Source organism: Manis pentadactyla, chromosome X, assembly GCF_030020395.1.
Source record: "Manis pentadactyla isolate mManPen7 chromosome X, mManPen7.hap1, whole genome shotgun sequence".
NCBI classification, from domain to species: Eukaryota; Metazoa; Chordata; class Mammalia; order Pholidota; family Manidae; genus Manis; species Manis pentadactyla.
In genome coordinates this window covers 13,602,947-13,615,409 of record NC_080038.1, presented here as the reverse complement: position 1 = coordinate 13,615,409, position 12,463 = coordinate 13,602,947, and the positions used below count along the sequence as shown (strand labels likewise).

The following is a 12,463-nucleotide window of genomic DNA, read 5'->3' as shown; positions in this document are numbered from 1 at the left end:
GCCTTGTATGCCATATCATAGGCATGTTTCCCTGCCATACAAGAAGTTTGAAGGCTACTGCCACAGACAACAACAATAATCAAGAGAAGCTTTTTAGGTTAGTACTTTATAAATGTTGTTTCAGAAACATCACCTTGGAGGCAGGAAGAGGGTTAAGGGTAGAGACGCTAATCAGAAAGCTACTGATTGATAGAGGCCAAGCACAAAAGGATGTAAATCTCAGCTAAAGCAGCAACAGTGAGAACAGAGAAAGGCAAATATGAGGTATATAAAAGATGTACTCAAAAGACACAGTGACAATTTAAAAATAGTTGAATGAAAAATGGATTAAGTCCAGAGGATTACAAAATTTCTGCCTTGACTACTGGGTTTATCAGGTTCAGTTCTACAGAGGAGCACATGGAAAAGAGTATTACATGATTGAAAATTATGGAATCCTATTTAATTAGTATTTATTATAGGAAGTTTTATGCTGTATGATACAGAGATATCATGGATAGCTGGATGAATAGAAAGTTGAACTTCAAGTCAACAGCAAGGAACAGAAACCATATATAAATTGAGAATATGAGAAACTCAAGACTTAATTTCCAACTTAAAGCAACTTCACCAAGAATATAACCTGCTCTAAGAGTAAAATAGCCTTGCTTTTTTCAATTAGTTTATGAAAGAATCAAACAGTAAGTCTAAAACTGCAAATACAAGTGCTATGAAAAACTTATTAAGTCAGAAAAGAGCTGTATTTTCAATCTCCAGGAGGAAGTCACTTTTCAGATGAATATACTATATCCACAACCTTGTAGAATCCTTGGAAAACATGCCTTTGGGAAAAGACTGATTCATGTAATCATGGCATCTAGTTTGTTGTTCAATCTCATGCAAATTGTATTGTCAAGTGCAGCAAAAATGGTGTGGCAATATTAAATTGCTATAAAAGTTTCTAAAATCTTACACTCTAAATATTTTTATACAAAAATACTTAATACTTTTAAAACTCAATTATTTTGTTAAAAGAACCCTGACAATTCATAATCTAAACAGGAATTCACTAACTCCAACAGAAACTAATCTGAAAACACATAACTATTATTTAACGGAAGAGACTGACTTACTCTTGTTAGAGTAACACTGTTATATCATTTTACTATCAAAAATTAACTTCTCACTGCCTACCAAAAAGTCCAAATTCCTAAGGCATTGGTATCAAGAAAAACAGCTAAAGACGTCTCTTTGATTCACTCATTCAACAAATACCTATTGAACACCTATTAAGTAGGTTAGAGATCATCTCATCTGACCTTATTTTATAGAAGGGAAAACTTAGGCTCAGGTCAGTTATGTTACTTAATCTGAAATTAACAGTAACGTTTAGCGATTGCTTTCCCGTGAATTTAACTATAATCTTTGGCAATTACCCACTTCTTCCCTGTAAGAATCCTTGGCTCCAAACCAACTACACTTGCTCATCGACACCTAGAACACGCCTCTCACTTTCCCACTTCTGTGTCTTTGTTCAGATTTTTTTCTCCACCCCAATCCTGCCTTTGCCAACTAAAATGCTAGCCATCACTTTTTAAAAATCAAGTAAATTATACCTTCCTCTCTGTTCAGCCCAGTTAGAAGTTATTCTCTATAAACTTGTTGGGTTCTTTTTTCTTTACCTAAGATTGTTTCCCATGACAAAAATTCAAAAGGATAGTCTATAAATTCTTACATATAGCACTTACATGACATTCATCATATACTTACTTAAATGTTTGTTGTTTGTATATGTATCTATTTCCCCTTAGGTAATCAGAATTCCCTAGAAACTAGGTATCATACCCCTAACTAAATTCTGGATCTAGGCCATGCATATAAAATAAGTACTCTAAATTTTTTTTTTAATTTCTGTATCAAAATAGGTAAGTAAAACACAGGTACATCCAAAGCTTTACTGGGAGGCTGGTGGGGAGGAGGGGAGTTTCATTATCTTTTCTATACAGTTTTCTTATGAAGTATCAAAAAAAAAAATCCACACCTCAACTCTTTTCTGCCTATCAAATGAGAACTTAATAATGATCTATATTTCCAAAATAATTAAGAATTGCCTATCCGTATTTTTAACAGTAACTGACAGAGAAACAATATCACACTGTCAATTACTATCTGCTTATGGATCATCCATAGTACATCTTATTTTACAGTTCTACAATACTAACATAATTGCTTTTAATTCCATGTAAACAATATGTAAAGCCCTTTGAAATACAAACTACCATCTTCTTGGTCAGGGAATCACAGAATCTGAAAGCTAGGATAAACAAAGCTTATATCCAGGTCTCCTAATCAGCCCCGCCAAGGGGCTCTGCCCCGGCCTGACTGAGGGGCCGTCTGCCCATACACAACAGGAACAGAGCAGGTGGGAAAACAAGAGGACTTCCTGGTGAGCATGGGGTCTGATTCTCAGCACAGATATCAACATTTTCCTTGAAATAATTCCCAGTTTACTTAATCACAGATACAGGATTCAGTATTTTTAAGAAACCCATGCACATTCCAAATTTAAATATTGCCTATTATCTATTTTGAATTATTCAAACATATGCTTGACTATGTTAACATAGGCCAACATATTCTAATAATTTTCAAAATAAAAAATGAGTTTTCTTTTAGTTTTTACACTTTAATATGTCCTTGTAAGTTGAAAAATTATTTTAATAATCCAAAACCAAGTAAAATGATGAATAATCAGGCCCAGTGCACTGTTTAATAGCCCCAAATCCTTCCTCTACCAGGACCCTTTTCTGGTGTCAACCTTCACTTAATATGTGACCATGAGCAAGTTACTTAATCTCTTCAACCTGTTTTTTAATTCACCAAGAGGGACTGATACTACCTACTTATAAGCTAATGGTAAGGATTCAAGGTTATAGAAGTAAAGCCTCTGATGCATACATAGTAGCTACCTAATAAAAAACTATTATTAATAATTAAATAATAACAGTAATTTAACACAATAGATGATGGAAATAAGAAAGACAACACCTCTAGAAAGTGGGATTTATCATCTCAATTACCAGCCTGCACTTAAAGAGATTTCCCCAAATGAGACAAGTAATTTATGTCAAGACCCAAAAGAAGTAACAGATTCATGAAATGTCATTAGCATTTTTAAGAGCAATATTTTTATTAAGTAAATAAAATGTTAAGACAAGCAATATTTTAGTCTTGCCAATTCTGATGACAAATTATATGTGAAACACTGTTATTTAAGTCGAACAGTATCACTGGAAAATTTTCTACTCTAGACTCAACAATATAACTATGTTAAATCCAGGACCACTTCTGAAGTTATCCTGTACTATCAACATTACTGATTTACTTACAGTCTTAAAAGTAAAAATAACCTTCAGCTAACTGTATAAAGTAAAACGCCTTCTGTTGTGCCAAAACAAAAAACAAGAATTGACAAATCTAAGAGTATCTATAAGCAGAATTGCTGAGGTGTATTTCTAAAGCATTTGATTTGGGGAAAAAGCCAATGCACTTCAATTACCTTTATCTATAAATGGTTTCATGAAAAAAACCAGAGACAAGACACATATAAAAGGTATATTAGAGGACTACAAATGAAGTATTATGCCTGAGCTATGGAACAAAAAAGAGGCTTTGTTTTCAAAAGATAAAATACAGAGATGTGAGTTACAGAGTCTAAACTCTAAAGAAATGTATGATCACTTAATTACTATCAAAGGATAAAGAAAATATGATGGAAACAATGAAGACTATTATTTACAATAGATGAAATACCTTTCCTGTTTCCATAAGTGATACTTTATTCCAACAAAATTAAATGAAACAGGAGAAGCACTTCCAGAGTGGTGGTGAGGAACTCCATATGGACCCTGTTCCTCAGCAAAACAATCTTCACTGATTAAAATTATTTAGAAAAAAAACAAGACAACTATTTACAGTCTCAAAATTGCTTTAAGGCCATTTGCCTTAATGGCAAATGAAGAAACATTTATTCAAGAAATCTACTGGATCTTGGCAAGGATAGTCAATCTATGGCATTTGAGCCACAGCCCAATTACTTACTCCACCATACCACCAGCTCTACTCCAGGTGGGTGTAGCCAAGAAAGGGCATTCTCTCACCCCACTCTGGGACAAAAGTCTCTCCCTGGGAGCAGCAGCTCGCTAGCATTTCTCATCCCCACCCTGCAGAAACTCTATTGCAGGCAAGCATGGCAGAGAAGACAGGGGATCCCTGCCTCCACTCACAGAATAGCTCTACCCAACGCAAAGTAGGCTGAGAATACTGGAAATGGAACCAAATGGAAATTCTGGAGTAGAAAAGTACAGTAATGACCAAAATAAAAAATTCATTAGCACACACCTAGCACCCAGATCCTAGTTTCTAATACCATTCTCCAAAGGAAGAAATAAAGGCTCTTTGAGGAAACGGCCGATTCTAAGACTGGAGCAAAAAATACACAAGATGAGCATCTTGTAATAGCAAGAAAGGTATTCAACAAAAATAATGAGTTATGTCAAAGCTGCACAGGAGGCAATTGAAAGGTTCCACAATGGCCAAAGCAGAAGAACTGAACAATAAACTTTCATAGTACTGGATTTGGATTATAACCCAGAGTATAAAATAAAAGAGTTCATAATGATATTAATAAATGACTGAATAAATTAATGGAGGAGAGTGGCAAAATTCCCATGCATTAGAATCTCAAATAATTTATGTAAACATTCCACCCTCCAATGAGGTGAAGTGTAACTCCCCACTTCTTAAGTGAGGGCTATACACCAACATTCTTCTAAAGAGGACAATATGGAAGGGGGGGAGGAATAACAGCTTTACAATGGAGAAACATGACAAACACTACTTCAGTCAACACTACTTAGTGATCAAGATTAACATCAATAGTAATATGTCACATTAATAGTATACACCCTTGAGATGATGTAATGAAAATGGCACTTCACTGCTGTGGTCTTCCTCCCCAAAACACATTAACTCAGTCTACTCACAAGAAAAAAATCAGACAAATCCCAACTGAGGAACATTTTACAAAATATGTAGCCAGTACTACTAAAAATTATTAAAGTCATCAAAAACACAAAGTTTGAGAAACTATAACAGCCAAGTAGAATCTAAGGAGACAAGAGAAGTATAATGCAGTATCCTAGATGGGATCCTGGAACAGAAAAAAAAAAACAAAAATCAGGTGAAACCATAGCAATTTGAATAAAATCTGGACTTTAATAATAGTACCACTATTACTTTAGAACAGTACCAGTAATCAGTATCAATATTGGCTTACTAATTGTAATAAATGTACCATACTAATGTTAATGTTAGTAACAGGGGAAACTGGGTGTGGGGCACATGGGAACGTTTCTACTGTATTTGCAACTTTTCTGTAAACTGAAACCATTCTAAATCATGGAGTTTATTTTTAAAACCTCATGAGACAGGCTCTACAGATTTCAGCTGGCAGAAGAATCAGTGGAGACACAAAGATAGACTGATAATGATTATGCAATCTGAAGAACAGAGATAAAAAAGGATTAAGAAAACTAAGCAGAGCCTCAGAGAAATGTAGGACACTATTAAACACACTGTGACAGTTAATTTTGTATGTCAACTTGATTGGGCCACAAAGTGCCCAGATATTTGGTTCAACATTTTTCTGGGTATGTTCTGAGGCTGCTTCTCAGAGATTAACACTTAAATATGTGAACTGAATAAATAAGACTGCCCTCCACAATGTCGGTAGACCTCAACCAGTCCACTAAAGGCCAGAATCAAATAGAAGGCTGAGCAACAGAGAATTTGCTCTCTTGGCTTGACAGTCTGGTCTTCAGGCTGGGAAATCAGTCTTCTCCTGCATTGGACTTGGACTGGAACTTACACAACTGTCTCTCCTGGTTCTCAGGCCTTCAGACTACAGATTTGGGACCTCTCTGCCTCTATATTATATGTATCTCCTACTGGTTTTGTTTCTGTGGAGAACCCAGTCTAATACACCAACATACACATAATGGGAGTACCAAAAGCATAAAAGAGAAGAACAGAAAAAATACTGAAGAAATAATATCTGAAAACTCCCCAAATATGATGAAAAACATTAATCTACACAACTAAGAAGCACAAGCTCCAAGTACAATGAATTCAGAGAGCTCCACCGCCAGAGGTACCACAGTCAAAATGTTGAAACACAAAGACACAAGAAAAACAACTTGTCATATACAAGGATCCTCAGTAAGATGAATAGCTGACTTCTGATTAGAAACGACGAAGGCCAAAGGGCAGCAGGATGACACATTCAAAGTGCTGAAAGAAAAAAATGTCAACCAAGAATCACATATCCAGCTACACTAGGTTTCAAAAATTAAGGCAAAATAAAGACATACTCAGACAAATAAAAACTTGAGAGAATTCATTACTAGAAGACCCACCTTACAAGAAATAGTAAAGGAAGTTTTTCAAGCTGAAAACAAGTGACACAGACAGCAGTGTGAATCTACATTTTTTTAAAAAGGCACAAAGGAGGTGGGTAGGAGCAAAGCTGTACTGGAGTAAGGGAGTAACACCAGATATTAACGTGAATCCACAGGAAGCTAAGAAAAGAACCATAAATGGTAAATAAGAAAGTTAATATAACTGCAAAAATACACTTGTATTCATTTAGTCTCTCAGCTTCTTTAAAAGACAAAATTATATAAAGTAATAATTATAACAACATGTTTTTAGGTTTAACATATGTAGACATAAGATGTATGACAAAAGCACAAAAGGGGGAAGAGAATAGAGCTATATAGGAGGAATGCTCCTATACTTCGCTGGAATTAAGTTAGCATAATTATGAAGTAGATTCTGGTAAGTATATATATAGTAAGCACTAGAGCAATAACTAAGAAAATAACAAAAAATAGTGAAAAAACATCATTAAAGGAATTAAAATATGACACTAGAAATTATCCCCTTAATACAAAAAAAACTAAAGGAAAAACGAACAGAAAAGACATGAAACATAGAAAACAAAAAGCAAAATAACAGATGAACTCCTATCAATAACAATACTAAATGAATGGATTAAACAATCCAATCAAAAGGTACAGACTGTAAGACTGGATAAAGAAACAAAATCCAACTATATGCTGTCTACAGGAGACACATTTTAGATTCAAGGATGTAAAAAGTAAAAAGGATGGACAAAGATATACCAAGCATAAGAGAGCTAGAATGGCTATATTAAAATCAGAGTAAATAGACATTAAGACAAAAACTATTAGGTAAAAACTAAGGAAGCTTGAATAAAGTATGGATTTCAATAATAACAAATATCAATATTGGTCATCAATAATCCAGTAACCAATAAACAATTACTAAACATAAAGAGGGATATTTTATAGCTGTGAGAGAGTCAATCCATCAGGAAATATATAAACGTAATATGCACCTAACAACAGATCCCCCAAAACACATGAAAATCGAACCAAAAAAATAAAAAAATGTTGATGCACCAAAGCAAAAGAAATAAAGGATCAACAGCAGAGAAAATACTTGAGACCTATCATTTGTTCATTTTTCAACGTCTAACTCTGATTTCAAGCCTTGTCTGATGAATGTAAGTTTTCTAGTCTTGAATCATACAAGTTACTAAAGGACAGTAATGTTCCTTCTTTTATGACTATGTTGCAGGAACAAAATCTAAAATATGTTACATGAATAAACTCTATATAACTTATTTTTAAATGCAGGTATCAGAAAGTAGGAATAACCATAAACATTGTCCTTTCCAAGAAAAGCAATATATCAAGTTTGGAATATTAAAATACCACCATCAATTCTAGTTTGTATTAATACTAAATATTAAAAGGCTCAAATGTATTACAAATAATCTACGTAATACTTGAGAGGAAGAGAGTGGGATGCTATTTCTCCAATTATCATTTTCTTAAAATGTTATTTAAAATTACCAGGTTTAAAATATATAAAACCACATCATGGGAGAACTGTGTTTCAACATTTAAGATACTTGCCATTCAATATTCGACTTCTTCAAAGAAGTTTGGTCAACAGGCTCTCCAAAATTCATACATTACCTTATGTTTATTCAAATATTAACTTCGTACTAAAGTGCCTAAGCCCTGACTTGCCTATCTGCCTGAATTGCCTTTCCATTACATCAGTTCCCTAGGAGTACAGAGTTCCATTCTCAAAGTTTGCTATTGCTTCTGTGCAGCAAAACACACTTCCACGTTTACCATCCTCTGCTACTAACTCTGTGACCTTGGGCAAGTCACTTCAACAATTACTACACTGTTGAAGGGCTTTGATGTAGTATTACAGTGTGTACACTTTAATTAATCATTAGGTATCAGAACTTACCAGAGTTTTGTAAGTTTAGTGACACCAGTAAACTTGTAAATCAGAAAGCATTGTTGTTGGGGGTGGGGGGTGGTTTGGAAGACGTAGAAACTTGGAGACTAGCAAAACAATTAGGATATTATTGCAAAGGCCAGGTGAGAGATTAATTAAGGTAATGGCAGCAGAGATAGAAATGGGATAGTTTCCAGGGGAATAATTAACACATACCATACTATTACAATTTCTGTTACCATATTAGAACATGAGGTGAATAATCACTGCCAAAAATGTTTATAAAAATGGACAAAATCTAGACTGATGCTGTCAAGGGAACAAAAATGATCATTTTAATCTGTAGAGATTTTACTTCATTAGAATCAAAGTTCCCTTGATGGCCTACTTTTCATATGCCATCCTATTCCCTCCAGGTCTTTAAAAATACCAAAATTCTCAAACATAAATAAAATTAGATGTGAGACTAAATTAGACAAGAAGTAAAATTTTAATTTTGTTTTAAATAAAACATAGTTACGTTCAATCAGAAGTAAAAGGGCTGGTTTCACACATCTCACTTCTACCTTGGATTTTTCAGGAACACTAGTGAAAGATAAGATACCAAAATGAAATGGTGTTAACCAAAATGAAATGGGGAGGGGAAGAGGGGGTTGAAAGAAAAATAAAAACACAAAAATTTTGTCTGAAGCCATTACCTTTTGCATAGAATCTTATTCTATTCCCTTCTTTAAGGCCACATCATTAAATATCAGGTATTTCACAGTCACTAAGCAAGTGAGGGGTGGGGGGCTGGCTGCCTCAAAAGGTTTGTTTTAAAACTATGTAATTCACAAAAATTACCTGCGTCACATTTTCTAGTAAATAGTCTTCAACTGTGTGTACAATGTGGCACACAAAGTAAGTGCTCTAAGTTTTATTTTTCCTTTTGTCATGAAAGCAGAGAAGCATCTGTCCTATTAACTCATTTTTGATCTGCATTTAAAGAAAATTTTCTAATAATCCATAAAATGAATATTATCATACCTCTTAATAAACATTCCTAATTCCAGCCAATATGTGTTCTATATCCACAAGGACGAAGCCCAAGAAACATTCCAAAATTCAGAGAACAAATTTAGTATGGAAGGATACTTCATTGCCAACTTTATCCAAAATTGTTCTAGATTAAGGTACCAAATAGATGCTTATCATATTACCTAATGAGATAAATATAAAAGAAAACTCATCTTTCAGTTTGCATCATTACTTTTCCCATCTTGTCAAATAACAGAAATTACATTTTCAATCTACATGATGTATATTATGATTCATGGATTTACATGATATTCTTGTATCTTCTCCTGAGCAATGCTAGCATTTTATTTTGGGACTTATAACCTAGCCTACACTAAGACACTAAGAGGACTCTTGTAATATTTCAAATCTTGTACTTTTTCAAATATTACAAAAATCAAGGAACCACTTGAACACTAAGTAAGGGGAAAGTATGAACACATTTCAAAAAACCTTCCTCGTTTGTTTTTTGTCTGCATAAGATGCCAATCATTATCTCCCCCGGCCACACTCCTTCAGGAAAAAAAAGATTCCATCCATGGTCCCAGAAGCCAATCCTATATATCATGGGACACTGTCCCCTGGCCACAGTTTATTGAACCAGAGAAAAACGCCTGGCCAAAGATGGACCTATCATATTCTCTTTTCTGGGAGATGGAATGATGGAATTCAAACAAACTCACAGACCAAGACAGTCCTCAGCTTTAGAGAACTAAAGAAGGTCCTGAAAACTCAAGGCTGCTATCTTGAGGCAGCCATAGCATACACCTGCAAGCGAGTGAGAAATTTGAAAATGACTTGGAGAGAAGCAATTCTGAGAGACCGGGGCAAGAGAAACAGCTGTCTGATTATTTCCTGCAACTGAGTCTAGGAAATATCCCAGCTTCTTACAATAAAACATCATTTTACTTATGTTTTGTTAAGCAAGTTTCTATTCCTTAAGATATTGCCTAATTAAATCACAATATATTGATATATGTATTAGGTAATCAATTTGGCTGCTCTAACAGAGAGACTCAAATAACAGGCTTAAATAAAAGAGAAATTTATTTCTCTCTCATGTAAGTCTGGGTTAGGTGTTCCAGTGTTTTTCATCTCACAGACCAAGTTATCTTCCTCAGCTCTCACCATTTTACCTGCATCCCAGACAATGAAAAAGTAGGGTACAGGCAGGGCAAAACTCCTTTCCTTTTATCTACAAAGAGGAAACAGCCTCCCATAGACCTCTCTACAATCATCCTCTTCTTTGCATTCCCACTTTGATAGCTGCACACAGTTAGCTTCTTCTAATTTTCCCAGGAAGCTCTAACCTGTATCAGTGTTTCAAGAGCATCTATTTTTCTCATCCTTCCCCTTCTGATTTTCACATCGCCAGCAACTCCTACAATTATGTAGTCTGCTTACTATAATAAATCCCTTATCCCCTAACACTCACAGTGGTTCGATTTCTCAGACTCAATCTTGACTAATATACTCAAAATTCAGCAATTAACTGGTAATTCAGCAATACTGACAGAATGGATTTAATTACTGAAAGCCATCTCCCTACTACTACTAAACTGAATTTTTCCTGAAACAACCAGGTTCACTTCATCCATTTACTTCTATACTATGTGAGAAATGTTTGCTCCTTTCTATCAAATGATTCCTAAAATCAACTATTACTCTTATCTTTATTTCCCTACATTCAGCACATAAAAAACACATATTAAATAATCCAAGTTACAGTATTTATTTATTCTAAGCTCTTTTAGTAGAAATAGTGTGTTACTATTTCAGCTTTTTACGTGCTATATTAATTTGTCATTTGGGGACTTAAGAAGAGAAAATGGACTAAAAATTAGTGGTTTTTAAGAATCCTCTCTGAAATGGGCCCACAAATGCTAAAACTACAAAATGCAAAACTTATGAAATAATCATTAGAAACATCTTCTCCCCAAAAGAAACAAATATATACTACGCACTCAAGTCCTGAACTAGATATTAGCAGGTCTGATACATAGTTGTTGCTTTTTTTTTCCCTTAAAGTCACCTTTTCTAAAGATTCCCCAAGCTCCATTTGGGACTTAACAACCTTAACAGCCTAACATATAAGATACATTTTCATACACCTTTTATAAATTATCAACTATTTCTTTCATGACTGTGACATGAAGGTATCCAAGGGCATGAAAATTCACAACTTAAAGGACATTCTGCCATGAGTAAAAACCATAATTAAATACCAGAATCAGGTACTGATCTCTAAAGTGCTACTTGTGACTGAGAAAATTTATTATATATGAAAACCCAGCCCTGTAAGTAGTTAGGATATGCATGGAGGATGAGAGGAAGAATAGGAGATATTCATGTTAATAAATGAACCCCTGTTTTACAAGGATTCACCTCATAATTTATTTGAAAGGAAGATTCCTAAGAAGTGTTTAAAATTATTCCATCTAGAAAAACTCTTAACAGCTTTTTTACAAGAGAGTGTCATTATATAAAAATACACATAATTATAAAAGCTAGCATTTGTGCTCACTAAAGGTCCACCATTGGACTCCTACCCACAAAATGGCATAGAGTTTATATTTTGGGTGGAAAGGATTTTTTAGCTCACTGCATGAATTCCCAACTCAAGAAAAGCACAAACAACAAACAAAATGATTCAGTAGTATACCACTGGGAAAAGAAATAAGTAACATTTTACTCCACGTGGCTTCCTACAGAACCCTAAAACATTTACTATGAAGATAAATTTACTTACTGTCAATACTTTTTGAAAAAAATACAGAACTTAAGGTCACAAGTTTTTTTAGCTTAAATTAGTCTCACACCTTATCCATTTGCTGTTTATAATTTCAGCTATACTTTTTCTCAAACTAGGGAACTGCAAATCAAATTCAAATATATCATGCTCCAAAATTAGAACAATTTTCCTCTAAACTTCATCTTTTAAAAATTTTAATCTGGAGGAATAATAAAATTATTTAACCTGCTGACTGTGACTGGTTAAAGCTACTAATTTTTTTTAATGAGCACA

At 34.2% G+C, this 12,463-nt stretch overlaps 1 protein-coding gene across 1 annotated transcript in view; it reads right to left on the bottom strand.

Annotated features, from left to right (window-relative positions):
* The window catches only part of CDKL5 (cyclin dependent kinase like 5), a 133,169-nt gene extending 124,184 nt beyond the window's left edge, over positions 1 to 8,985 (bottom strand). Inside the window, exon 1 of the mRNA XM_057496124.1 lies at positions 8,903 to 8,985. The gene's annotated coding sequence lies outside the window, so the exon portion shown is untranslated. The remainder of the gene's footprint in view (positions 1 to 8,902) is intronic.
* Positions 8,986 to 12,463: the final 3,478 nt, after the last annotated feature.